Source organism: Somniosus microcephalus, chromosome 15 (genome assembly GCF_052327205.1).
Source record: "Somniosus microcephalus isolate GS21.2 chromosome 15, FLI_Smic_1.0, whole genome shotgun sequence".
Classification (NCBI taxonomy): Eukaryota; Metazoa; Chordata; class Chondrichthyes; order Squaliformes; family Somniosidae; genus Somniosus; species Somniosus microcephalus.
Window position 1 is genome coordinate 81,471,933 of NC_141001.1, and position 26,808 is coordinate 81,498,740.

Below are 26,808 nucleotides of genomic sequence, written 5' to 3' on the forward strand. Positions count from 1 at the left end.
AGTTTTCCCCCCGATTCCCATTGACTTCAGTTTTACTAGGGCTTCTTGATGCCACACTTGGTCAAATGCTGCCTTGATGTCAAGGGCAGTCACTCTCACCTCACCTCTGGAATTCAGCTCCTTTATCCATGTTTGGACCAAGGCTGGAATGAGGTCGGGATCCGAGTGGTCTTGGCAGAACCCAAACTGGGCCTCAGTGAGCAGATTGTTGGTGAGTAGGTGCCGCTTGGTAGCACTGTTGACGACACCTTCCATCACTTTGCTGATGATTGAGAGTAGACTGATGGGGCGGTAATTGGCCGGGTTGGATTTGTCCTGCTTTTTGTGGACAGGACATTCCTGGGCAGTTTTCCACATTGTTGGATAGATGCCAGTGTTGTAGCTATACTGGAACAGCTTGGCTAGAGGGGCGGTTAGTTCTGGAGCACAAGTCTTCAGCACGATAGTCGGGATCCATAGCCTTTGCTGTATCCAGTGTTCTCAGCCATTTCTTAATATCACATGGAGTAAATCGAATTGGCTGAAGACTGGCTTCTGTGATGGTGGGGACCTCAGGAGTAGGCCGATATGGATCATCCACTCAGCACTTCTGGCTGATGATGGTGGCAAATGCTTCAGCCTTGTCTTTTGCACTCACGTGCTAGGCTCCACCATCATTAAGGGAGGATATTTATGGGGCCTCCTCCTCACATTAGCTGTTTAATGATCCACCACCATTCATGACTGGATGTGGCAGGACTGCAGAGCTTTGATCTGATCCGTTGATTGTGGGATCGCTTAGCCCTGTCTATAGCATGCTGCTTCTGCTTTTTAGCATGCATGTAGTCCTGTGTTGCAGCTTCCCCAGGTTAGCACCTCATCTTTAGGTATGCCTGGTGCTATCCCGGCATGCTCTTCAACACTCGTTGTTGAACCAGGGTTGGTGGTAATGGTAGAGTGAGGGATATGCTGGGCCATGAGGTTACAGATTGTGGTGGAATACAATTCTGCTGCTGCTGATGGCCCACAGTGCCTCATGGATGACCAGTTTTGAGCTGCTAGATCCGTTCTTAATCTATCCCACTTAGCACGGTGGTAGTGCCACACAACACGATGGAGGGTGTCCTCAGTGTGAAGACAGGACTTCGTCTCCACAATAACTGTGCGGTGGCCACTGCCACCAATCTTGTCATGGACAGATGCATCTGCGACAGGTAGATTGGTGAGGATGAGGTCAAGTAAGTTTTTCCCTCGTGTTGGTTCTCTCACCATCTGTCACAGGCCCAGACTGGCAGTTATGTCCTTCAGGACTCGGCCAGCTCGGTCAGTAGTGTTGCTACCGAGCCACTCTTGGTGATGGACATTGAAGTCTCCCACCCAGAGTACATTCTGTGCCCTTGCTACTCTCAGTGCTTCTTCCAAGTGGTCTTCAACATGGAGGAACACTGATTCATCAGCTGAGGGAGGGCAGCAGGTGGTAATCAGCAGGAGGTTTCCTTGCCCATGCTTGGCTTGAAGCCATAAGACTTCATGAAGTCCGGAGTCAATGTTGAGGACTCCCAGGGCCACTTCTTCCCAATTGTATACCACTGATGGAGGAGTTTGGGCCATTGGCTGAAAGGTATGATTCTCTGATTATGACTATGTCAGGCTGTTGTTTGACTAGTCTGTGGGACAGCTCTCCCAATTTTGGCACAAGTCCCCAGATATTGGTGAGGAGGACTTTGCAGGATTGACTGGACTGGGTGTGCCTTTGCCGTGTCCGTAGCCAGTGCCGAGGTCGATGCCGGGTGGTACGTTCTGTTTCATTCTTATTATGTTTCATAGTGGTTAGTTCCAACTGAGTGACTTGCTAGGCCATTTCAGAGGGCAGTTAAGAGTGAACCACATTGCTGTGGGTCTGGAGTCACATATAGGCCAGACCAGGTAAGGACAGCAGATTTCCTTCCCTAAAGGACATTAGTAAACCAGATGTTTTTTTGTGGCAATCCGATAGTTTCCTCGTTACCATTACTGATAATAGCTTTAATTCCAGATCTATTTAATTAACTGAATTTAAATTCCCCAACTGCCATGGTATGATTTGAATGCATGTCTCTGGATCATTAGTCCAGGCCGCTGACTTTATTACTACGCTACCGTTTTAGATTATTTAAATTAATCAAAAGTTAGTTAGTCTAATAGAGGAGAAACAAATTTGTTAGGACTATAATTATAGGTTTATGTTGTCATGGCCCAGAATTAAAGATCCAATGTTAATTCAGCTGCATGCTTTGTATAAAAAGCATCCTAATCGAGTTTTATTGTTTTAAGGACACCTTCAGTAAAATTATCTCAAGAGCTTTCAATGCTTGATCGAATTCTACTAATGTTGAAATCTTGGTTAGTGTATTAAATACTAGTGGGCTGGATATTCTGCTGTGTACCCACCCGCAGGGGCATCGGAAATGCCGGTTTCAGGCATGCACTGCGCATGCGCATGAAACCGGCATTTCCGATCTGTCAAGAAAGCTCTTGACAGATCCTCCGGCTGCCTGGGAGCAGGGCCTCTGCGGGCGGATTGTTCCACTTTTTGGAGACCCTCCGCCCGCAGAAAACCCTTACAATTCTTGTGCATGGTAAAAGCAGGCGTAAGGCCTGCTTTTACCAGGATAACAGTTGAAAAAAGTTTTTTAAAAATCTCCACTGATTTCTCATTTAAAAGTACTTTTAAAAAAAGGTAAGTTTATTTTAGCCCCGTTAAAAACTTCAATTATTTTTTTCAAAAATTAACAAAAATTTAAATTTATGTAATTGCAAGTCATTTTAAAAATGTGATTTAAAAAAATGTATTTGAAGTTTTACTCTGTTTTGGGGTTGATCTCCATTCATATAATTGCCAGGTCTTCCTGTCAAATGTATGAAGGGAGATTCCCTTCTCTGATTGGCTCCCCATGGCCCATGTGATCCCAGGGATGCTGCGGACTACCTGCGCCTCTGGGATACGTGGGCCCTGCGCACCGACAGTTTGGAGAAGCCCGGCATTGGAATTGTGCGCCTCCTGGGAGCCCTCAGGGAAGGGCACAGATTTTTCCCAGATCGCAGTCCTCCGCCCGCGGGAGGCCTGTAATCGGAATCTCTGGGCCACTATTGCAATGATTGTAATTTATTAATAAAATAGCATTTCTGGCTGCTAAATTATTTAAAATGAGTTGTGGGCAAATCAACAATCTTCTCAGTTTCCTGATTGGCTAAGAGTCCGGAAGTGAAAGGAACACTGCCCCACGTGAGCTCAGGTTCACATACACACAGCGTGGATCCGAGGGCCACTTCACTGCGCACAACTCTGCAATATTTGAAAGCAACCTCTTGAAAGGGGATTTGCATGAGCCAAGTGTGGATTTCGTTCGGATGTCGGGGGCGTACTTATTCGCTACGCCGCCGACCACAAAATCAGGGCCATTATTTTAAGTCTTATTTCAAATACACTTACTTTGTTCTACTCTTCTGCAGATTAACTTATCCTGCCCACCACCTAACTTTATCATCCTGCAATAACTACAAGAAGCCTATTCTATCCTAAGGGGAACAGATAGACATTTCTGTGGCCTCAGACGTGACTCCAGGATGATATGTTGCCTCCCTGCTGCCAGGGTCAAAGATGTCTCTGAGTGGCTGCAGGGCATTCTGAAGGGGGAGGGTGAACAGCCAGAGGTCATGGTCCATATCGGTACCAACGACATAGGTAGAACGAGGGACAAGGTCCTGCAAGCAGAATATAGGGAGCTAGGAAATAAATTAAAAAGCAGGACCTCAAATGTAGTAATCTCAGGATTACTCACAGTGCCATGTGCTAGCGAGAGCAGAAATAGGAGAATAGACCAGATGAATGTGTGGCTGGAGAGATGGTGTAGGAGGGATTTAAGTTCCTGAGGCAATGGGACCGATTCTGGGGAAGGTGGAGTAATGATCAGTAACATGTCATCCTAGAATGGTACACTAGGTGGAGCTGTATGTATATAAGAGTGGGCTACCCACGATGCACTAGGTTACCCACAAGGCAGTAGTCAAGATGGATGCCTGCACACGAAGTCCACATGGCTGAATAAAGTGACTAGCTCAAGTTAGCTGTTCATAATGATAATGTCTATTTATTTATGAACATAACATGGTACCAGGATTGGTAAAATCTGCTGAATATTGTGAAATGCGACGTGGAGACTTGGAAGCCACCGGAGGGTTTGAAACTCACGGGGAATGTCGACTGCAATTGGTGGACTTTCAAACAACAATTCGAACTCTACATTGTTGCCATTAGGTTCGGCACGAAGCCAGATGCAAGGAAAATAGCATTGCTGCTCATGGTTGCAGGCCCACAGGTGATAGAGGTATTTAATATGTTTGTATTTGATCAAGAGGAGGACAGAGAAAAGATGGAAGATGTGCTAAAGAAATTTGATGCACATTGTTCTCCCAAAAAGAACGAAACCTATGAGAGGTACGTGTTCCGTTCACGGACACAGCAGCAAAATAAGACTTTTGATAGGTTTATGACCGATCTGAAACTGAAAGCACAGACATGTAATTTCTCTGAACTGAACTCATCCATGATTCGTGACCAGATTGTGTTTGGTATTCATGATAAAAAAGTCAGGGAACATTTGTTGAGAAAAACCAAACTAACATTGGAGAATGCTGTGAAAATATGCCAAGCCAGTGAGCTAGCTCAAAAGCACGCGAAGACTTTCAGTGAAATTAACAATAATGCGATTGTAGTAAGTAACTGTGCTGCTGTCTATGCTGTGTCCTACAAGGGGAAGAAACATGGGCAGAACAGAAATGAAAAGCAATCGGAGGAAGGAATTTTTAATTGTAAACGCTGTGGTTACAAACACCAGTCACGAAAATGCCCAGCGTTTGGGAAAATGTGCACAAAAGCTAATGGAAAGAATCACTTTGCCAAACAATGCTTTTCAAAAGTAAAAACAAAGAAAGGGCAATAAGTCAATGTGATTGAGGACACTGATTTAAGTGAGACATTTTCTGTAGGAATGGTGTCACGTGACAATATAGAAAAGGATACAGAAAATATGCAGCCCTCAGGAATGGACAATGCTGAACATAAAGTTAATGCAGTAAAAGAGGAAAAATGGATGATCCCACTGCAAGTAAATGGAGCATTAGTTGCATTGTATATAAGAGTGGGCTACCCACGATGCACTAGGTTACCCACAAGGCAGTAGTCAAGATGGATGCCTGCACACAAAGTCCACATGGCTGAATAAAGTGACTAGCTCAAGCTAGCTGTTCATAATGATAATGTCTATTTATTTATGAACATAACAGGTGGGACCTGTACAAGCTGGACGGGTTACACCTCGGCAGAACCAGGACCAATATCCTTGCAGGGGGGTTTGCTGGTGCTGTTGGGAAGGATTTAAGCTAGCTTGTCAGGGGGCTGGGAGCCTAAGTGTGGGCCCAGAACAGAGAGAAACAAAGCAGGAAGCGCAAGTTAGAAAAGTAGTCAGCAAAACTAGTAGGGAGCAGAAACAAAGGTCAACAGTAAAGAGGGTCAAAGTGCAGAAAAATATTAAACAGGCAAAGTTGAAGGCACTTTATCTAAATTCACGTAGCATTCGCAACAAGGTGGATGAATTAATGGCACAAATAGAAGTAAATGTGTATGATGTAATTGCCATTACAGAGACATGGTTGCAGGGTAACCAAAGCTGGGAACTGAATGTTCCAAGGTACTCAACAATTAGGAAGAACAGACAAAAAGGAAAAGGAGGTGGAGTAGTGCTGTTAATAAGGGATGAGATCGGTACGGTAGAGATAAAAGATCTTGGCTCGGCAGATCGTGATGTAGAACTGGAATCAGTTTGGGTGGAGCTAAAAAACAGCAAAGGGTGGAAAACATTGGTGGGAGTTGTGTATAGGCCACCAAACAGTAGTGGTAATGTAGGGCACAGTATCAATCAAGAAATTAGAAGTGCATGTAACAAGGGCAATACGGTAATCATGGGGGACTTTAATCTACATATTGGTGTGGGGGACGAATTCTTGGAATGCATGCAAGATGGTTTCCTGGACCAGTATGTGAAGGAGCCAACCAGGGAACAGGCTATTCTGGATCTGGTACTGTGTAATGAGAAAGGGTTAATCAATAATCTTTAGGGACAAGTGACCATAATATGATTGAATTTTACATTAAGTTTGAGAGTGACGTAGTCAAATCTGAAACTAAGGTCTTCAATCTAAACAGAGGAAACTACAAGGGTATGAGGGACAAGTTGGCCATGGTAGATTGGGAGACTATACTAAAAGGTATGAAGGTGGATATACAATGGCTAACATTCAAGGAAATAATGCATAATTTGCAACAAACATATATTCCTCTAGGGCATAAAAACTCAAAAGGAAAAGTGATCCAACCATGGCTGACAAAAGAAATTAAAGCTAGTATTCCGTCAAAGGAGGAAGCTTATAAAGTTGCCAGCAAAAAGCAGTCAGCCTGAGGATTGGGATCTTTTTTAGAAATCAGCAAAGGGGGACCAAGAAATTGATAAAGGGAAAATGGAATATGAGCAAACTAGCAAAAAATATAAAAATGGATTGTAAAAGCTTCTAAAACTATGTGAAAAGGAAAAGACTGACAAAGGTAAATGTAGGTCCTTTACAGTCAGAGACGGGAAAATTTATAATGGGGAATGAGGAAATGGCAGAGAAATTAAATAAATACTTTGTTTCTGTCTTCACGGAGGAAGACACAAAAAACCTCCCAGAAATACGAGAAAACCAAGGGCGTGGCGAGAATGAGGAACTTAAAAGAAATTATTAGTAAAAAAACAGTACTAGCAAAATTAATGGGACTAAAAGTCGATAAATCCCAAGGACCGGATGACCTACATCCTAGGGTTTTGAAAGAGGTGGCCATTGGGATAGTGGACACACTGGTGGTCATCTTCCAAAATTCTATAGATTCTGGAATGATTCCTGCAAATTGGAGGATAGCAAATGTAACCCCGCTATTTAAGAAAGGAGGGGGAGAGTAAATGGGGAACTACAGACCTGTTAGCCTCACATCAGTAGTTAGGAAAATGCTGGAATCTATTATAAAGGATGCAATGACTGGGCACTTAGAAACTAATAGTAAGATTGGGCAAAATCAACATGGATTTATGAAAGATAAATCCTGTTTAACAAACCTATTGAAGTTCTTTGAGGATGTAACTAGTGGAGTAGACAAAGGGGAACTGGTAGATGTGGTGTATTTGGATTTTCAGAAGGCCTTCAATAAGGTCCCACACAAGAGGTTGGTGAACAAAATTAGGGCACATGGATTATGGGTGTAATATACTAGCATGGATTGAGAATTGGTTAACAGACAGAAAACAAACTGTAGGGATAAACGGGGCTTTTTTAGGATGGCAGGCTGTGACTAATGGGGTGCCGCAAGGATTGGTGCTTGGGCTCCAGCTATTCACAATTTATATCAATGATTTGGATGAGGGGACTAAATGTAAAATTTCCAAATTTGCTGATGATACAAAGCTACGTGGCAGTGTCAGTTGTGAAGAGGATGTGAAGAGGCTTCAAGGGGATCTCGACAGGCTCAGTGAGTAGGCGAGAACATGGCAGATGGAATATAATGTGGATAAATGTGAAGTTATCCACTTTGCAAGAAAAAACAGAAAGGCAGAGTATTTCCTAAATGGTGAAAGATTGGGGAATGCAGATGCTCAAAGGGACCTGGGTGTCCTTGTACATGAGTCACTGAAAGCGAATGTGCAGGTGCAGCAAGATATTAGGAATGCAAATGGTTTGCTGGCCTTCATTACAAGTGGATTTGAGTACAGTAGTAAAGAAGTCTTACTCCAATTATATAGGGCCTTGGTGAGACCACACCTGGAGTACTGTGTACAATTTTGGTCTCCTTACCTAAGGAAGGATATACTTGCCATAGAGGGAGTGCAACAAAGGTTCACGAGGTTGATTCCTGGGATGGCGGGACTGTCATATGAGAAGAGATTGAGTAAACTAGGCCTGTATTCTCTTGAATTCAGAAGAATGAGAGGGGATCTCATTAAAGCATACAGGGCTTGATAGGGTGGATCCTGGGAGAATGTTTCCCTTGGCTGGGGCGTCTAGAACCAGGGGCCACAGCCTCAGGATAAAGGGTAGGCCATTCAGGACTGAGATGAGAAGAAATTTCTTCACACAGAGGGTGGTGAATCTTTGGAATTCTCTACCCCAGAGGTCTGTGGAGGCTCAGTCATTGGGTATATTCAAAACAGAAGTTGATAGATTTCTGACTAGTAAGGGCATCAAGGGATATGGCGATAGGGCTGGTAAATGGAGTTGAGGCAGAAGATCATCCATGATCTCATTGAATGGCGGAGTAGGCTCAAAGGACCAAATGGCCTACTCCTGTTCCTATTTCTTATGTTCTTATGTTCTTATGTAAGCCATAGTGGAATGCATGAATAGTGATGCCTTTACAGTTATTTTGTCAATTCTCTTGTACCCATCTAGCTGCCGATACATTTACAAGACCCTCAACACTAGCAGTCTGCGAGAATGCAAATCAAAAATAAGCAAACACTTCATTTTTGGCACAACAGGTTCTGCCAAGCCCACAATGAACCCGGGGACAGGTGCATAACACCACTACACTTACGTTCTGTTGTGGTAATATAATGCAAAGCAGTAGAACAACAGATAGGGTTGTGAATTTGCCAGAGAGGCAATGACTATCACAGATATAGAAAAGCACACCATACACTGTACATCGTCCCACAAGGCCATACTTCCTAACCATGGCTTTTTATCCTGGTTACAAGTGGCAACACATTAAAAATGCATAACCAAGATATCACAACCATACAACATTTCAACAAGTAGGATTCACTTACCGCATTCAACTCTAATTCGCTAGGCAAGTTCTGTAGGTTGTAGACTTCTGGATGAATAATAAACTGCAGAGAAAAATGAAACAAACATGAATAAAAGATTCTCAACCCCTCTCCCATCTGGTATTATTAAAACTATGCAATCCCACGCGTAGATCTCATTTTCAATAAGTCTGTCAAAATACAATCTTCCACACTCGCGTTGTAGGTTGTCGGTTCTCTTTACATGTGCATTTGATATCCAACCAGAATGGATCTTTGCTCCAACTGATGAAAGAGGACCATGTATTATCGGTGTTATCAGTGGGGAAAAAGTTATATGCAACACACGATCATACTATGTGCTCTCCGCATCTGGCAAAAACATACTGAAGCTCAGAATCATGGTCAATAAATTGTTGTACTACTTGTACATTCCTTTCTTTTCCTGTATCTTGAAGTGCCAAAAGGAGTGATGTAATTGAAAAGTCTGACAATCTGCGAACGCTGTTCAATTCTGGCATTATTTCAGGCCAATTATTGACATCTGTGACCAGGTCCCCAAGGCAGGTGCTCCTTCTGGTTGGACTCCGCTATCCCACGGATTACAGTGTTAAGTTAATTAACTGCACACTTCTTTGGGCTTTTCTGACAGACATCCTTGCTGACAAAAGCTATTACCAGAAATGGTTGTCAGGGCAAATTGAATTTGAAGTGGCCTAAAGGAAACAATGGAAATAAGGTGAGACGGGGGACCCAACAAGTAACTCACTTGACATGTTGTGTAGCTACTGGATTAAAATATTCCCTCTTCTGTGGAATATGCTATAGCTCACAAGAATCTGCTCAGTCTTTAAGAATAGTTGTGCAACTAAAAGCTGTCAACAATTGCCCTCAATGATCTGCTACCAACATCAAAAACCAAAGTGCACTTTACAGATGAAAGCTAGATTGTTATTGGACAGATCTGATTTTACATATTGAACATTTGGATGTAGATTGGCTATGTATACGTTCTTGTGCCAATTTTTGGCAATGCACATCTATCATTATTTCCTGAATAATAGATCGTCCAGGAATAAATGACAGATGTGCATGACTACAGATGACGCAGCCTCACGTTCTCCCACAAGTCTAAAACTAATAGCTGGCTCCATGCACATCTGTCATGCATTCCTGGAACATGCACTGCATTAGATAATATATATCAGGGGGTAGAGTTTTCACTAGGTTGTGCTGGTTAGCGCATGTTCTGGACTTATTACATGCAGATAGCACCCTCTAGTGGTAGTTAATGTATAGCAGTGTTAGTGTATAGGTTATTTGACCTTGTTCCTGTTTGACCCGGAAGTAGTATTCCAGGAAGAACCTGGCAAAGTTATGAAGAAAGCTACATGAGGGATTCTCAATCCTCTTCCATCTCTTCTCATACGCTAGGCAAGACACAATGTCTGTGAGTATCTTTGTTTAATAACATGAGAACAACCTTGTCAGTGTAGTATTCTGACAATACTTTGTCTGTAAGAAGTTATTAGTTGTTAGTTACCGAAGTTTAGCTCCAGTGCTATTTAGTTATACAATTAGTCTATTCTATTGTCATAAACATGTTTATATCTTATGTAACATCTAATGTATAGTACTCAGTTCTATGTACAAAACATACTTTGTCTTTGTTCACAGTTTCACAAATTTGTTCAAGTAAAGCTTCAAAACAGCAAACCCGCTTCTCGAGGAATTATTTGAATGAGTGTTTAGCTGGCTGGATAACTAGATAGGAGCACATCTAGCAAGACCAGTACAGCGCAATTTGCCTGAAATCGGCCAAACCAGAGCAAAAGATCAAGGAATTTCATGCAGAAGTTTTACACAGTGCAAAGCAAGGTTCCGCAATATTTTGCACTGGTTCAAAAAAATCGTGCTGGAAGCCAGCCCCGCCCACAACACGAATGCCACGCCCCCCAGACCGAATTAATCAGCATGTCAAGTTTCCGCTAATCGCTGCCCAATTGTGCTGTGATTGTGCAAAATGAGTTTGAGCGGAAACTTGAACCATAACTTCACTTTGGAAAACTAGCACGATTTTGAGCACAATTTGCACTCGGATTAAGCCGATTAAGCCCAAAGCGGAAACTCTACCCCCAGGTATTTAAGCATTGTTAAAGTCAGTTTTTATTGCCAATTTAAACACCCAGGTATATTACGGTTTTATTTTATTGCAAAAAAGGTTCAATTAGTTTAAAAAATTGGAGTCCAAAAGCCCAGGTAGGCACAGAAAGAAATACGAGAACATAACGAGCAATTTTGGGGTTTTCCCATCAAATTTGTATGGAAATTGCTTTTTTACCAATTCGCCACCCAAGAAAATCCAGGAATTCATTCATGGAAATTGGTTAAAATTGATTTTTTAATCTCTCTATAGGAATTGATTATTTTTATTTCAATTTGTGAAAAAAGTGGTCATCAGTATTTGCTTGAATTGGCTGCACATCTGAGATGGCACAGGTGCCATATATATTAAGATTTCAGAACATAATCTGGCCTAAGGCAGGCAGTTTAAAATATACTTTTCAGAATAAATGGGGTTAGGAAGCATCTTGTGCATTAATTATACATAGAATTGGTCAGGAGTGAAATACTATTTATATAAGCTTCAGTTGGTTTCATTTAGTGACAGCTATTGGTGTTATTATAAAGTAATAAAATAAAGGCTTTGTGTCAGAATGAGTGAATTGCACAGGTGAGAAGACTATCGGTAGTGGTCATAGACATTTGATGCCAGAGGTAGACGTACACACACGAACACAAACACACAGATACACAGTGTGGATGATGCAATGGATTAGCGCACTGTCCTTTCATCTCTGGGACCAGGATTTGAATGATGCCGTAAAACACCATTGTCTTTATTACTTAGGCTCATTTGGTAACACTCCTATCTCTGAGTCAGAAGGCTGTGGGTTCCAGAATTTGAGTACATAAATTAGGCACTCCAGTACATCACCAAGCAAGTGACAGCTCTTCTCTCTTCAGTGACTGCAAGTGGATAGTCTCAGTCTAGTTCTGAGTGGTTGTAAGTCCATACCTCAACACTATCCATTAGTTGTCAGTAATTGGCAGTCTCATTCAAAGAAGACACAAGGACAACTGACCTGGGACTGGAAAAAATTGCACACATACAGCAGCGAGGTTCTTGTTAAAGCACATTGTTCAGGCAGAGTTGGTTTCACTCTGAATCTAATCCTCATCCTATATGTAATCTTGAAGTGGACATTCCAATACTAATATTACTTACTTACCCGAAGAAGCACAGAATTCAGCAAAAAATGAGTTTAAAATGTGTTGCTTATAGGGATATAATTTCCCAGATGACACACGGGGATAAAGCGTATTATCACTGCAGTGCCAAACACAGCTTAATTTTGATTAAGTATTTAATAATATCAAAAGCAAACCAATGCATCAAAACATTTGTCATATTTAAAATCCTATAAATGCTGCTCAGGATCATTATTTATATTAAAATAGCCTTGAGCAATGCTAAGGCATTTTGTTAGCAGAAATTAGGTAAACAAAATCAATTAATTGTTTAACAGGAGTTACTGCCAGAGAAAATGATCAGGGAGGAGCATTTCATTTTTTATTAAAAGGGATATGGGAAGACTTTATTTAAAATAATATTTGTTGAACTCTGAATACTACAGCAAGGGTCAGCTTTTACTTTCAGATCTAATGCTACAATCATCTTCATTAGTACGGCTCAGTTGGAAGCACTCTTGCATTTGAATTAGATGGATATAGGTTTTTTAAGTCCTGTAACCCACATATTTTAGGTATTCCAATACAGTACCAAGCCAGACCTGCATTGTTGGAGGGGCTGCCTTTGGATAAGGTATTAAACTGGGGTCTTATCTGGCTATTAGATGTTGGCCTTGGCTCAGTGGTAGCAATTATGGATCTGCATCAGGAGGTTGCGGTTTTGAGCACCAATCCAAGACTTGAACACATAATCCAGACGGGCACTTTAGTGCAACATTGAGGGAATGCTACATTGTCACAGGTGCTGTCTTTCAGATGACTCTGTCTGACACTATTCGAGGAACAGAAGGGGAGTTCTTCTGATGTGCTGGCCAATATTTATTCCTCAACCAACATCACTAAAAAAACAGATAATTTGATCATGTATCTCATTGCTGTGTGTGGGGCCTTGCTGTGTGTGGGGCCTTGCTGTGTGTGGGGCCTCGCTGTGTGTGGGGCCTCGCTGTGTGTGGGGCCGTGCTGTGTGTGGGGCCTTGCTGTGTGTGGGGCCTTGCTGTGTGCGGGGCCTTGCTGTGTGCAAATTGGCTGCTGTGTTTCACTACAATAGCGGCTACATTTCAAAAAAGTACTTTATTGGCTGTAAAGTGCTTTGGGACATCATGAGGTTGTGGAAGGTGCTATATAAATGCAAATCCTTTCCTTTCCTTTCATTTTATCACAGATTCAGATGGGTGCTATTCAAAGAAAAGATAGGCATTTTCTCCGAGTCTTGGTCAACATTCTTCAATCAATCAGCACCTCCAGAAATACGTTAACTAGTCATTTATCTTATTGCAGTTTGTCAGTCTTGCTGTAAAATGGCTGCAGCATTTGCCTACAGAACAGCAGTTCAAAGTAATTTGTTGTATATTGAAGTACTTTGAAAATATTTCTGACCAGCATAATAAGGCACTACAAAAATGCAAATTTGTCCTTCTATGTCTTATGTTTTCACTTGTCTCATGCAGACTCCAAAGAGCAGAAGCATAGATGTGAAGGAGCAGTAACCATTGGTGAAGCAGGGGGTTTGGAAATGAAATGTAAGTCATTTCAGAAAATCAGAAGGCAAGCACAGGGATGTAGAGCTAGAGGGAATTATGGAGGTAGAGAGGGGAAGAGATCATGAAGGGCCTACAACAACAACAACTTGCATTTATATAGCGCCTTTAACGTAGCAAAACATCCCAAGGCGCTTCACAGGAGCTTTATCAAACAAAATTTGACACCGAGCCACATGAGGAAATATTAGGGCAGGAGGAGGTAGGTATTAAGAAGCAAAGAGTGGTCGAGAGGTGGAGAGGTTTAGGGAGGGAATTCGCGTTTAGGACCTTGACAGCTGAAAGCACAGCTGCCAATGGTGGAGCGAATAAAATCAGGGATGCTCAAGAGGCCAGAATTGGAGGAGCGCAGATATCTCAGAGGGCTATAGGGCTGGAGGAGGTTACAGAGATAGGGAGGGGTGAGGCCATGGGGGAATTTGAAAAAAAATGAGAATTTTAAGAAATCGAGGCGTTGCTTAACCAGGAAGCAATGTAGGTCAGCGAGCACAGGGGTAATGGGTGAACGGGACTTGGTACGAGTTAGGATTTGGGCAGCAGAGTTTAGGATGACCTTAATTTATAGAGGGAAGAAGAGGGGAAGTCGGCCAGGGGAACATTGGAATAGCCAAGTCTAGAGGTAACAAAGGCATGGATGAAGGTTTCAGCAGCACGAGTTGAAGCAGGGGCAGATTCCGGTGATACGGAGGTGGAAATAGGCAGTCTCAGTGATGGCGCAGATATGTGGTCGGAAGCTCATCGAGGTCAAACACAACACCAAGGTTGCGAACAGCCTCAGACAGTTGCCAGGGAGAGGGATGGAGACGGTGGCTGGGGAACTGACTTTGTGGTGGGGATTGAAAAACGATGGCTTCTGTCTTCCCAATATTTAGTTGGAGAAAATTTCTGCTCATCCAGTGCTGGTGATGTGAGGATAAGAACCTTAAAGTCAACTCTTTGGGCAATTCAGTAGCTCTAGCAGGATTTACATGTACATGAATGTCAGGTAAGGAAAGGGTCAGATTTGGTTGCAATGCCCCCTCCTCACTACCATCCCAGTTGAATATCCGGTTTCCCCAAATGAAAAGAAAAATACTGCAGGTGCTGGAAATTTGAAACAAAAATAGAAAATGCTGGAAATACACAGCAGGTCATTCAGCATCTGAGAAGCTAATAGTTTAGGTATATATCTGTTACATTAAATTATCTGTTCTCTCCACAGAAGACTTGCATGACTTTAGGACATCCCAAAGTGCTTTGCAGCTAATGAAGTGCTTTTGAAGGGCAGGCACTGTTGTAATGTATGAAACGTGTCAGCCAATTTGCACACAGCAAGCTCCCACAAACAGCAATGTGATAATGTTTTTGTTATGTTGATTGAGGATAAATATTGGCCAGGACACTGGGGATAACTTCCCTGCTCGTCTTCAAAATAGTGCCATGGGATCTTTTAAGTCCACCTGAGTGAGCAGACGTTTAATGTCTCATCCAAAAGACAGCACCTCCGCCAGTGCAGCACTCCCGCAGTACGGCACTGGAGTGTCAGCCTAGAGTTTTGTGCTGGAGTGGGACTTGAACTCACAACTTTCTGACTCAGAGGCGAGAGTGCTGCCCACTGAGCCACGACTAACTGGCTTGCTTTGTGTTTCCGGTAATTTTTGCTTTTGATCCTGCTAACATACATTGTCTAAACTCAGCCATGCACAATGAACATGTGGTGTGAGGTACCAGAGGGTGACAAAGCCCCACGGAACCATGGCCCAATATGCCCCACTGCCTTTAGGAAACAAGGAGAGAAGATGTGGCAAAAAACAATAAGAAATAACTGTCAATGTGTAATTGTTGAGGAAAAGTTGAACAGCCTGCAAGTGTTTACTCTGGAGAAGAGAAGGCTCAGGGGAAATGTTATTCAAGTATTTAAGATTCATAACAGAATAGATAAATTGAATGTCATGTTTCAGATTGTCAAATCTCACAGGGACATGGACTCAAACCTGGAAGAGAGAAGGTTCACAGACAGTTTAAATTTAACTACTTTATGCAAAGGGTGGTGAACATGAGGAATGGACTGCCCAAGGCACTAGATAATATGGAAAAATGCAATCGAAAATTAAGTAAATATTGGAAGGAGTGTGCATTTGGGAGATTTTAGTTTTTGGGACCAGCCAGATGCATTGCATGGACTTTTTACAGTCCTATACTTTCCAATAAGGAACAATTCACATTTTGGGGGCTCTGCTTATGTCATACACTGTGACAATTAAATTTGGGCAATTCCTAAACATAAGAACTGCTCAACTGTACTCACCATTGTCTTATATATAATGAAGACAATAAGCCAAAATATCCTGGATTTCATTTACACAGAAATTACCCCAAATTTATATTGGTTTCTACGGCAATCTTGTGATGGAAACATACACCCAATTTTTGAATGGAGCTCATTTGTCTGCCCCAGAATGTAGAAAACAGCACAGAAGGAGACCAATCGACCCATCATGCCAGTGCCGGCTCTTTGAAAGAGTTTTCCAATTAGTCCCACTCCCCTGCTCTTTCCCCTTAGCCCTGTAATATTTTTTCCCTTCAATTATTTATCCAATTCCCTTTTGAAAGTTACTATTGAATTTGCTTCCACCATCTTTCAGGCAGTGCATTCCAGATCATCGTAACTCGCTGTGTAAATTAAAGATTTCCTCATGTCGCCTCTGGTTCTTTTGCCAATCACCTTAACTCTGTGTCCTCTGCTTACTGACCCTTCTGTAACTGGAAACAGTTTCTCCTTATTTACTCTATCTAAACCCTTCATGATTGTGAACACCTCTATCAAATCTCCTCTTAGCCTTCTCTGCTCTAAGGAGAACAGCCCCAGCTTCTCCAGTCTCTCCACATAACTGAAGTCCCTCATCCCTGGAACCATTCTAGTAAATTTCTTCTGCACCCGCTCTAAAGCTTTGACATCCTTCCTGAAGTTTGGTGCCCAGAATTTAAAACAATACTTAAGCTGGGGCCTAACCAGTGTTTTATAACAGTTTAGCATAACTTCCTTGCTTTTGTACTCTATGCCTCTATTAATAAAGCCAAAGATCCCACATGCTTTTTTAACAGCCTTCTCAACTTTTCCCACCACCTTCAAAGATTTGTGCACATACAGTCCCACGTCTCCCTCTTCCTGTACCCCCTTTAAAATAATACTATTTAGTTTATATTGCCTCTCCTCATTCTTCCAACCAAAATATATAATTTTACATTTCTCTGCGTTAAATGTCATCTGCCATGTGTCTGTCCATTTCACCAGCCTCCTGAAGTCTGCTACTATCCTCATTGTTTACTACATTTCCAAGTTTCTTGTCATCTGCAAACTTTGAAATTATGCCCTGCATACCCAAGTCCAGGTCATTAATATATATCAAAAGAGCAGTGGTCCTAATACTGACCTCTGGGCAACACCACTGTATAGTTCCCTCTAGTCTGAAAAACAACTGCTCAGCACTACTCTCTGCTTTCTGTCCCTTAGCCAATTTTGTATCCACGCTGCCACTATCCCTTTAATCTCATGCGCTTTAATTCTGCTTACAAGTCTATTATGTGGTACTTTCTCTGTAAGCATTTTGTCCTTGTACAAGACCTTGGTTAGACCATGTTTAGAATACTACATTCAGTTTTAGTCCCCTCATATTGTGGGTGATATAGAGGCTTTGGAAAAGGTTCAGAGAATGGCCACAAGAATGATTCCCAGCTTAATAAACCTTAACTACTCGGAAAGACTTAAAAAAACTGGGTCTATTCACTTTAGAGATGTGTAGGCTTTGGGGCGATTTGATCGAGACATATAAAATAATTGTATTCTTACTGATGGATTGGGGAAGACCAGGGGACCAAGTTACACAAGGACAGGGTTAGATGTTGGGCGGCTCTTCTTTTCCCAGGAGATAGTAGACCTATGGAACAAGTTGCCGGATTGTGCGGTGACCGCTGACACTCTGCTGCCTTCAAAACTGAACTGAACCAGTCCCTGGCTGGGGTGGGATCACAGCTTATAAAAGGTAGGTGAAATACCAAGTAATGTAAGCATGGTCTCCTGGACTAGTTCTGATCATTTAAAGAGAGGAATTTTCCAGATTTTATCACAAACTTGGCTCGCGACCCCTGATCTACCACTGGACGCTATGTCCGACAGGGTCAGGGAGCATTTTTGCGGCTGGGGCGATGTAAATTAAAGGGCAGATGCCGGGTGGCCATTTTTTTTGGGCCGCCTGCCAGCACCTGACTCCTCTCACCTCCTCCTGCTCCTCCATCAGACCGGCACTCCTCTTGAGTGCCGGGCTCTTTTGCTGGCACCCCGCTGCCCGGTGGTCCAGTGCTAGGCTCCTCCCCTTTAATCAGGGGAGGGAGCCGTGCAGTGCTGCGGCGCTATGTGCCGATGTGCATGACGCTGCTGCACGTAGCGCCACAATATTTAATGGGAGTGCCCCAAGAGGGAGGGGGAGTGCTTCCAGTAGCACCCCGCCTCCTGCTTGGGGTGCTACCATTCAATTTTGGGTGCAGGGGTGCTAACTTTCTCAGGGTGCTAAAAGTAGCACCCCGGCAAAGTTGCCACCCCAAAGGGGGCGTGAGCCAATTTTTCCCCCATGGTCTTTTCCTGCCCATCATTATCGTATAAAATATTACTGGGCAGAAGGTTTTGCATGTTACTTAGACTGCTGAAATGTAGCCTTTTTAAGTTAGAATTGGACCTTTTTGAAACTTTGAATAGCAAATCTGTTGTGCTCTTCCTTTATACTGTTCCCCTTCAGGTCTCTATAGTTGCCATCAAGAATGCTCTGTAACGACTGACCACAGGAACACTTTGTAGGATGGGACTGATCTGGCCGTTGATGTCCCACCAAAAGAGGAAGCAATTTCCCAAAGTGCTCTGACAGGGTTGACGATAGGAATGGACAATCAGTGTCACATGTACTTGAAGCGTAGCCCTGTGTTTTACAGTGTTAGCTGCCATATAGTATTTTTTTTTAAAAGAAGAAGGAGATGGAGGGTATATTTTGTTTTTGTTTTCTGATTCCTGGAATCTTAGTGACACAAAGATGTAAAAATATAGCCCAATAGCAGAGGGGAGATGGGAATGGCTGTCACGCACACTTGGCTCTTAAGCAATAAACCAGTCCAGAGCTCGGCAAAATACAAATAGGGAGCAACACTGCCACTACTGCGAGCGCAAACTTTCTGTTATTAGCTTCCGGAGCAGAAAACAAGTCATACGTTATTATTTGGAATGGAGCTGTTGCTGTGACTTACAAGACAAAGATCTGCTGCCAGCAACGGTTTGTGTGTGAGAGAGATAGAGAGAGAAAAGGCAAGAAATCAGAGCAAGACAGTGTGATGGGGGAAGGGAAAAGCGAATGAGGGAAGTATGCTGAGAGGTAATGAGAGAGTTATTATGATATATATATTGTGAGAGATAGAAAGGGAATATGAGAGAAAGCGAGAGAAAGAAAAAGAATCAGAGGAAGAGAGGGAGGGAATGAGAGAAAGAAAGAGAATGTGAAAAAGAGACAAAGAAAGGTATTGTCAGAGAGGGAATGAGAACTGATAAGAGCAACAGTGAGAATGTGCACCAAAGAAAACATAGGTAAGAGAATATATGTGTGAGAGAGAATGAGGGACAGAGAATGAAGGACAGAGAATGTGAGAGGGGAAACAATGTAAATGAGAGGGAGAGAATGTATGATGGGATAGAGAAGACCATTTGAAATGGAGAAAATGTAAGCGAGAGGGGGAAAGAGACCTGAAAGAGGGGAAAAAGATATGAAAGAGGGCGGATGAGAACACAACAAAGGAGGAGAGAATTTGCGACAGAAAATATGGGAGAGAGAAAATATAAAGAAAGATAATATGAGAGAAGGGGCAAGGAGAATGTAAGAGGGAAAAAATGAGAGATGGGGAAAGGTCATCGACCTGAAACGTTAACTCGGATTCTCTCTCCACAAATGCTGTATAACCTGCTGAGTATTTCCAGCATTTTCTGTTTTTATTTCAGATTTCCAGCATCTTCAGTATTTTGCTTTTGGTCTGGAAAAAAAGGTTGTGTATTACAAATTTGATTGAGTTTTTTGAGAAGTCACCAAGTTAGTGGATGAGGGTAACACAGTAAGCAGTGTCTACTAGGTAGGGCGTGTCTGCATCGTGACGCATAAGGCTAGATGGACCAGTTGGTCTTTTCCTGTCCATCATTTTTATATGTTCATATTTCAAGTGAAAAGTTGGATACAAAGAATTTCCAAAGCCACATTGATGGACTCGGTTCCAAAATTTCTTGCATGGTATACTTGCATTAATTGTAATTACAGTAAGAATATCAGTGAGCATACTAAAATAACTTTAGGGCTGGTAAAGAGCCAGGCGTAGCACCAGCATTGTGCTGCCTGTGCATAAAACAGCTAATCTTGCTGGATAATGAGGCCAGCTAATTGCATATCTTCCTCGTGCTCCGAGTACATCAGTCATGATGCCAGGGCCAAAAATCAGGAGCCAACAGCCAGTAAAGTGCAGTCGACTGCCTGTTGACATTTCAGTTCAGTGGGGAGAGCCGTGGAGCACAGGACGCTAGAGGAAGGGATGTCACAGGGGAAAGGCACTGAGCAGTGGTGGCCAGGAGTTTTTTCTCATACAATAAAGCAACCCTTTCAGCACCCATTTACATCAGTTGTTGAGATGTATTAAAAGGTCAATATTGAGCCATAATGGTGAGGTAATCCTGCCACTTTATAAAACACTGGTGCAACCGCACTTGGAGTACTGTGTACAGTTTTGGTCGCTACAGTACAAAAAGGATATTGCAACAATCAAGAGGATACAGAAGAGGACAATCAGGGTGCTTGAGGGGATGGAGGGACTGGATTATGAGAAGCAATCACATAGGCTGGGAATTGTTACCACTGCAGAAGAGAAGGTTCTTGCTGATTGCTGTATTTAAAAAAAATTTAAGAGATTAAATAATGTAGATAATGATAAGCTGAACAATAGAACCAGAAGACATGACCTGCGCTTGAAGAAGGTTAAATTCAAAACTAATCTATGGAAACATTATTTCGCTGAGCGAGTGGAACAGCGTCCCTAAGGAGGTCGTGGAAGCGGAAAGTATTGATTCATTCAAATAAAAATTAGATAGATTTCTTTCAGTATATGAGTAATCCGAGCCATAAAATACAGTAAGTGTCATATGTCTGTGAGAAACAGGTGACTTTGAACCTATGGTTCCCAAAGCTTTCACCACTGCCGGGTTTTCTTCACCTCAGTCTGTTGTAGACTAATTGATAAAGATTGGTTGCTATGATTAGTCACCAACTCCATTATTGTTGTAGCAGTGACTGCCAGGATGGTAAAAGTGAACTAGATGGACCTTGTTTTTTTTCCCTCCATCAATTCCAATGTGCCTATGTTCCAAATGGACGCCGTGTGGCTAGATCATTGCTCAGATGCTCCAGCTGCATTATGGGGTGGCCTCCTAATTGAAATGAAAATTGGGGTCTAAATGAGCTTAGCTTGGCATAGGCTCCCAGCCCACTTTACATTCTGTGCCTGCATTGGGTCATGTTGGGCAACTGAGGCACATTTTAAGCCCAAGTCTCCGAGGAATAGGGGGGGGATCAGGCACCTGATGGGCTTCAGTACATTGGGCATTCACCATCATATTATCAGCCCCTATATTTATAACTTGTGACTGTTCAGCTTTGAAAAGTGGGCAATACCTCATCTGGTAGCCCTGGCATTATTAATGGAACTTCCTCCTTAGAGACAGCAAGTTGGGCGAAAGGTTGGAACCCAAATACCTGGGATCCCAGCATATGACTCCAATGCTGACAGACTTAAAGTTATAAATAGATTCCATGTCCTCTTTAAACTCACAAAATTAATAGGAAAAATATAAATAGGCTTGAAACTGCTTGAAAATGTGATCAATTCTGCTGGATATATCTCCCTTATATAGTGTCTAATATGGTTACCATGTAATGTCAGGAACTCCTGCTGATCTGTGTTCATACACATACCCTGTACCTCTAACACATCTTTTTATTTTAATACAGATTCACATATAATCAAGTGCTGAGGACAAGTGGGTTCTAATTAAAACCATTCTCAAACAGAATGTAGCTATGCATGTCCCAATGATTAAAAGAAGGGCACATGGTAAAACAAAACCATTGTGGTTGACGAGGAATGTACAGAGGCAAATTCGATTGAAACAGAAAGCATTCTACACACTTAAGGAATTTAACTCACAGGAGAACAGGGAAACGCACGCAATTAAGGGAGACAAAACAGCCGTAAGATTATCCAAGAGATCTCTGGAAAAGAAGATGGTGTATAATTGTGGCAGGAATAGCAAAAGCTTTTTCAGCAATGTCAGAAGTCAGAAGACCCTTAATGACTGTATAGGGCCACTAAATGATACCGTAGGGCAGATTCAAACTGATTCTCAGTTTATGGCAGAGCTGCTAAATGACTATTTTGCATCAGTCTATATTCCTGTAGATGATGCTTATGTTCCAGATGATGTGCTCAGAGTTCAACTGCATTATTAATACTAAATTAGAGAGTAATGTCATTTTGCATAGATTAGGAAAGCTCAAAATTGATAGGGCTCCAGGTCCAAATAATATTCATCCAAGGGTGATGGAAGAGATGGCTCAGGGGCTCTGTGAGCCCCTTGCCTGTATCTTCAATAGTGCAATAGAGTCAGAGATAGTTCCCTTAAACTGGAAGCTAGCTCATGTAGTTCCAATTTTCTAATCGGAGCCAGGGAACTGCAGACCTATCAGCCTGTAATCCATTATTGGGAAGGTGCTATAAGAAATTGTAAGATATGTCCTTTATGGTCATTGGGAAAGGGAAGGGACCATTAGAAATTCACAAAATGGCTTCTGAAAAAAATAGGTCATGTCTAACAAATTTGATAGACTTTTTTGAGGAAGTCACTAGGGTTAGTGGATAAGGGAAATCAGAAAGTCCTTGATAAGTTACCTAACACGAGGTTACTTCCCAATATAAAACTTGTGGTATCAGTAGAAATTTGAAACACTGGATCAGGAATGGGTTCCAATCCTGGAGTCAAAAGTTGTGGCTACCTGGTGTGGTTCAACTACATGTTACTAGTGGTGTCCCCCTAGGGATCAGTCAATGGCTGAAGTCAATGGGAATCGGGGGGAAACTCTCCACTGGCTAGAGTCATACCTAGCACAAAGAAAGATGGTTGTGGTGGTTAAAGGTCAATCATCACAGCCCCAGGACATCGCTGCAGGAGTTCCTCAGGGCAGTGTCCTAGGCCCAACCATCTTCAGCTGCTTCATCAATCACCTTCCCTCCAAGATAGGGTCGGAAATGGGGATGTTCGCTGGTGACTGCACAGTGTTCAGCGCCATTCACAACTCCTCAGATAATGAAGCACTCCAGGCCTGCATGCAACAAGACTTGGACGATCTTCAGGCTTGGCTGGTAAGTGGCAGGTAATATTCGCGCCACAGAAGTGCCAGGCAATGACTATCTCCAACAAGCGAGAGTCTAACCACCGCCCCTTGACATTCAACAGCATTACCATCGCCGAATCCCCCACCATCAACAGCCTGGGGGTCACCATTGACCAGAAACTTAACTAGACCAGCCACATAAATACTGTGGCAACAAGAGCAGGTCAGAGGCTAGGTATTCTGTGGTGAGTGTCTCACCTCCTGACTCCCCAAAGCCTTTCCACCATCTACAAGGCACAAGTAAGGAGTGTGATGGAATACTCTCCATTTGCCTGGATGAGTGCAGCTCCAACAACACTCAAGAAGCTCGACACCATCCAGGACAAAGCAGCCTGCTTGATTGGCACCCCATCCACCACCTTAAACATTCACTCCCTCCACCACCGGCGTACCGTGGCTGCAGTGTGTACCATCTACAAGATGCACTGCAGCAACTCGCCAAGGCTTCTTCGGCAGCACCTCTCAAACCCACGACCTCTTCCGCCTAGAAGGACAAGGGCAGCAGGCACATGGGAACACCACCACCTCCAAGTTCCCCTCCAAGTCACACACCATCCTGACTTAGAAGTATATCACCGATCCTTCATCGTCGCTGGGTCAAAATCCTGGAACTCCCTACCTAACAGCACTGTGGGAGCACCTTCACCACACGGCTCACAAATACCTTCTCAAGGGCAATTAGGGATGGGGCAATAAATGCTGGCCTTGCCAGCAATGCCCACATCCCATAAATAATTTTTTTTTAAAGTCCTAGGCCTGCTAATCTTTATGGTCTTTATTAATGACCTGGACAGTGGTGTTGGGAGTACGGCAAATAAGTTTGCAGATGACACCAAAATCTGTGCAAGGGTTAATAGGGTTGCAATCAAATCCAAAAAGATTTAGATGTGCTAGGGAAGTGGGCCACACAATAGCAAATGGCTTTTAATTTAGATAAATGTAGAGCCATGCATGTTGGTAGGGCCAACACAGAATACATGTATCATTTACAGGGAACAATACTGAAAGAGGTTGAGAGAGAAAAAGATCTTGGTGTTTTTGTACAAAGATCACTAAAGGTTCATGACCAATGTAGAGAAACTAGCTAAAGCTAAAAAGGTACAGAAACATAGAAGATAGGAGCAGGAGTAGGCCATTCGAGCCTGCTCCGCCATTCAATGAGATCATGGCTGATCATTCAATTCAGTACCCTGTCCCTGCCTTCTCCCCATATCCCTTGATCCCTTTAGCCTCAAGAAATATATCTAACTCTTTCTTGAATATATTTAATGAACTGGCCTCCACCGCCCTCTGTGGCAGAGAATTCTACAGGTTCACCACTCTCTGGGTGAAGAAATTCGTAATTTCAGTCCTAAATGGCTTACCCCTTATCTTTAGACTATGACCCCTGGTTCTGGACTCCCCGGCCATCCGAAACATCCTTCCTGCATCTAGTCTGTCCAGACCTGACAGAATTTTATAGGTTTCGATGAGATCTATTGGGTTGTATTAATAGAAACCATTCAGTATAAATCAAATGACACTATTTTGACACTACAGGTCGCTGGTCAGACCATCTAGAGTACTGTGCCCTGTTTGGCTCGCCCCACATGGTGGGTGATATAGTGGCCAAGCAAACGGCCAGAGGAGAGTTACAAAATGATTCCTAGCTTAAAGAATCTCAGCTACTCAGATAGGCTCAAGGACCTTGGCCTATTTACTTTAGGGCAGTGTAGACTTAGAACTGATAGAGGTCTGTAAAATAATTAAAGGCTGGATAGCATCGCTATTGTTAGATTATTCCAGTTTAACAGATGTGGGAGGATCAGGAAACATGAGTTTAAACTATATAAAAGAGTAGGAATAGGCGGGATGTTAGGTGGTTCTTCTTTCCCAGAGAATTGAGAGTCTCTGGAATACATTGCTGGCTGGTGCAGTGGATGCTGACTCTCTGTATGCCTTCAAGAGGGAGCTGGACAGGTTCTTGACTGAGGCAGGGATCACATTATACACAGGAAACTTTCGATTTACCAGCACCTAAATAACTGGAAATCTCGGTTAACCGGCAAAATTCAGGAGTAGTAGGTTCATACTTCATATTACTTGCCTTCCTCCATCTGTTGCTGTGCAAGGGTATGACTGCAACTGTTGCTAAGCTACAGAGACGCTTGTAACTTGTAGCCATTGTTCTGAACCTGTTGCTAAGCAACAGGGTTTGTTGCTTTATATGGAGCTCTCAGCTCTCGTATCATAGAAACATAGAAGATAGGAGCAGGAGTAGGCCATTCGGCCCTTCGAGCCTGCTCCGCCATTCAATGAGATCATGGCTGATCATCCAAATTCAGTACCGTGTCCCTGCCTTCTCCCCATATCCCTTTTGCCTTAAGAAATATATCCAACTCTTTCTTGAATATATTTAATGAACTGGCCTCCACCGCCCTCTGTGGCAGAGAATTCCACAGGTTCACCACTCTCTGGGTGAAGAAATTCCTCCTAATTTCAGTCCTAAATGGCTTACCCCTTATCCTTAGACTATGACCCCTGGTTCTGGACTCCCCAGCCATCAGAAACATCCTTCCTGCATCTAGTCTGTCCAGGCCTGACAGAATTTTATAGGTTTCGATGAGATCCCCTCTCAATCTTCTAAACTCCAGTGAGTATAAGCCCAATCGACACAATCTCTCCTCATACGTCATTCCTGCCATCCCAGGTATCAGCCTGGTGAATCTTTGCTGCACTCCTTCCATGGCAAGAACGTCTTTCCTCAGGTAAGGCGACCAAAACTGCACACAATACTCAAGGTGCGGTCTCACCAAGGCCCTGTACAACTGTAGCAAGGCATCCTTGTTCCTGTACTCGAACCCTCTTGCTACGAAGGCCAACATAACATTTGCCTTCTTAACTGCCTGCTGAACCTGCATGCTTACCTTCAGCGACTGGTGCACAAGAACACCCAGGTTTCTTTGCACTTCCCCTTCTCCCAATCTATTGCCATTCAAATAATAATCTGCCTTCCTGTTTTTGCCACCAAAGTGGATAACCTCACATTTATCCACATTATAGTGCATTTGCCATGTTTCTGCCCAATCACCCAACCTGTCCAAATCGTACTGGAGTTTCATGACATCCTCCTCACAGCATACCCTCCTACCCAGCTTTGTGTCGTCTGCAAATTTGGAGATATTACATCCAATTCCCTCGTCCAGATCATTAACATATACTGTGAACAGCTGGGGTCCTAGGACCGATCCTTGCGGTACCCCCGTAGTCACTGCCTGCCACTCGGAAAACGACCCGTTTATTCCAACTCTTTGCTTTCTGTCCACCAACCAGTTCTCTATCCAAGTCAATACCTTGCCCCCAATCCCAAGTGCCTTAATTTTGCACGCTAATCTCTTATGTGGGACCTTATCGAAAGCCTTCTGAAAGTCCAAATACACCACATCCACTGGTTCTCCCTTATCTATTTTACGAGTTACATCCTCAAAAACTTCTAGTAGATTAGTCAAGCATGATTTACCTTTTGTAAATCCATGTTGAATTTGTCCAATCCTGTCACTGCTTTCCAAGTGCTCTGCTATTACATCTTTTATAATGGACTCTAGCATTTTCCCCACTACCGATGTC

At 42.9% G+C, this 26,808-nt stretch overlaps 1 protein-coding gene across 2 annotated transcripts in view; it reads right to left on the reverse strand.

The window, feature by feature from the left end:
* LOC147107057 (leucine-rich repeat-containing protein 4C-like) overlaps positions 1-26,808 on the reverse strand; it is a 1,510,012-nt gene that overhangs the window by 478,005 nt on the left and 1,005,199 nt on the right. For both annotated transcript variants that reach the window (XM_086008085.1, XM_086008083.1), the window contains one exon: positions 8,874-8,936. The gene's annotated coding sequence lies outside the window, so the exon portion shown is untranslated. The remainder of the gene's footprint in view (positions 1-8,873; positions 8,937-26,808) is intronic.